General features: G+C 41.9%; 2 long non-coding RNA genes across 3 annotated transcripts in view; one reads left to right on the forward strand and one right to left on the reverse strand.

Annotated features, from left to right (window-relative positions):
- LOC108444770 overlaps positions 1–2,897 on the forward strand; it is a 58,953-nt gene that overhangs the window by 22,275 nt on the left and 33,781 nt on the right. The gene's annotated exons all lie outside the window — the stretch shown is intronic.
- On the reverse strand, positions 984–2,834 carry LOC108444769. The gene is made up of 2 exons (XR_001859452.1): positions 2,164–2,834; positions 984–1,813 (listed from the first exon to the last, which is right to left on the reverse strand). It is a non-coding gene; the product is annotated as an uncharacterized LOC108444769 (long non-coding RNA).

Here is a 2,897-nt window from a genome sequence, read left to right on the forward strand (position 1 = left end):
TGACTGTTTCTTCAGCAGCTTTTTCTTTCAGTTAAAAAAAAAAAAGAAAGAAATTTCTCTTTTATTTTTACCTACTGTCCCTTATGTTGATTTGTAGTTTGGGAACACAATTGAGGACATCATCCATGTCTTACTCCCTCTCCTTTTTCCTGGGGTTATCGAAGGGGGTCTTGCCTGGGTGAAGATTATATTTAATAAGATTCAATCTCCACCATAACCTTCACAATTTCTAATCTGTTTTCCCTTTTGTTATTTTCTGTAACCATTGACATTACCTTCTAGAGTTTTTTCCAGTATACTTTGTCGTAGGTATACTTTGTGGCAGTTTTGTTTTTGCCTGTCTGACTCTCCCCTTGGAAATAGACTATGCCCTTGCTAAGTTTCCAGATGTGCTGGGATTACACTGAAAGTGTTGGAAAGGACTTTTCTCTGCTTAAGGAAAGAAGTTAAGCTTTCATCTTGGACTGGTTGTAGCAGCAGGAGAACCCCATTTAAATTGTTTTTACCGCTCCATTTTCTTATTATGCCTCAATTGATTCTAGTAGGTTTGCTTCATCTTTCAGATTGCCTTGAGAATTCAACACAATTTTTTTTCCTGTTTACCCGCTGAACACGTTTCTTTGTAAATAGAAAATTCTTGCACTCAGGTCAATGACTCTTGAATTTTCAGAGTGCCGGTTACAAGCTGCTTTCAACTGAAGAGGTCACAGCAATATCACAGATGCACAGATTGCTACCCGATTAATACAATTATCAACATGGAGAAATTATTAGTTGAGTGTTTGAATTTGAACATACCTTTTATTTTAATGCACACTTTGAAAAGCATATTTTAAGGAGACAAGTTTAAATTGAAAATGTTCCCAAGGAACGATTTCTGTCTTTTGTGCAGATCAAAGTGGCAAAAGCAATTTAACAATTTGTCTGTCTTTGAAATCTAATGGGTTTCCTGCATTTCTCTAAATACAATAACTGGACACAAGTCTATTATTCCTTTTTAATGCTGTAAAAGCCAGTGTTACATTACTTAGCGTTCTTAAGGCTTTTACAATGGAGATTTTTATTATGTCACATATACAAGCAATTATGTTTGACAGTTTGGATGCAAAGTTGAATTGGCAGCCACTTCAGCATTCTCACCAATAAAAACATTAAGCATGTCTATTAAAAATGTTTCTTCTGTAATTTGTTTTTCATAAGCTTTCAGCTGTGCCACAAAAGCCTCCCGTCTCTTTTACAGCTAATTTCCTGCAGACTGCTTTACAATTGAGACGTGAAAACTCTTTTTGTGATTGGTTTGTCATAAAAGAAGGGCCAAGTTCTGATGGTATCAAATGGCTCGAATTAGACAGGAGCTTTCTGAAGATGTGTAAAACAAAATTTGATGTCCCAAAGCATAGCACAGTGTCATGGTTTGACGTTGGTTAGGTGCCAAGCACCACATACAAAACAAGGTGAAATGAGGACTATTGAGGAAAACGGAAAAACTTCAAGGCAAAACAGTTCCACACTTAAACAGTTGTAGTATAAGAAAATTCACTACTAACAGAATTAAAAGTAAAAAAAAAAAAAACGAAATTAAAGCAAACTCCCAGAATACCTTTCCCTTCTAGTACCTCCCTCTTTCCACCAACCTGCACAAGGGAAACAAACATGGGAGTTTGACAGTTTCATTTCTTAAGAGTCTTTCCCTGTGTTTAAGGAAAAGAGTTTCTTCTGCTGTGCTGTGCGATCCTTCCCACGGGAGATAGCTCTCTGCGAATTTCTCTAGGGCGGTTCAAACTTTCACAAACAACAGTCTGCCCGGAATCTGCTGCAGCGAAAAAAAAAAAAAAAGAAATCCCTCCCATGAATCTTGCAGTCTTCCCCCACTGCCATCATGGGTCACAAATAACACGGGATTTAGTCTTTTAAGGATGAGCTATTCCAGCCTGAAAGTAAAGGCTCTCTTCTCAATCTCTAAAAGTCTTTCACTGCATCTATATACTCTGGCATGAATATTTTTCATGAACACATGAATTGCTACATCCCCCCAATTCATCTTATGAATTATAGGGGGGGGAAAAAAACCCCTGCTGTATTATAGTCTTCACCATGGCTTGCAAGGAGAATTTTCAGCTCCAGCGCTGGGAGCTCCTGCTCTCCTTCCCTTCCTTTACTGACCTTGGCGCCGCCATGTTGGCTTCATCTCACATGATCTCGCTTTTCCTTTCTCTCTGACCTGGAAGAAAGCTGGTTCCTGTTAAGTTGCGGCTAAGAAGTTGATCTTGTCTCTTGTCCAGGCTCTGCTCTGGGGAAAACTCGCTGTTGTAGGCTGCATGTTTTTGCTCGGTTCGACACGAGCCGCGCTGGCTGCGTGGAAGGGGCCCAGCGGCCCCAGAGCCGCGCTGCGCGGTTCCGGCTGCGCTGCTGTTTAAGGCTGGTCATGGCTGCTTGCGGAGCCGGCGCGGCTTTCCCCAGCGGCTCGGCCCCGCGCTGCTGCACCGCGGGGCTTGGGCCCCCCGCTTCGCCATCCCGGGGGGGAAACAGGAACAAAAGGAACTTCCTGTGCTTGGTCTTCCTTCAAATATGTGAATTGCAGAGGCGGTACCAACTTTTTAATTTGTTTAGCAACCAGTCCATCGAATTAAGTTTAAACCACCACATGGTCCTGATGCAAAACCATTTTGAAGTCAGGGAGAGTGTGGGCTTGCTGTGGCTGTGCTGGTGGAGAAGGGCTCTGTTGTGTTTGCTACCCTGGGAGCTGGCCTGGCAGGGTCATGGGTGAGCAGCTCAGTCAGTACAGTTGTGCCTGCACACTTCGTTTGTTTACCTGTGTCATAAGCTAGAATGCAAAGGTGTAAAACAAACCTAGCATCAAAAAAGATGCATCTCAACCACAGGAAAAAATATTAGCT

Source organism: Corvus brachyrhynchos, unplaced genomic scaffold, assembly GCF_000691975.1.
Source record: "Corvus brachyrhynchos isolate BGI_N302 unplaced genomic scaffold, ASM69197v1 scaffold262, whole genome shotgun sequence".
NCBI classification, from domain to species: Eukaryota; Metazoa; Chordata; class Aves; order Passeriformes; family Corvidae; genus Corvus; species Corvus brachyrhynchos.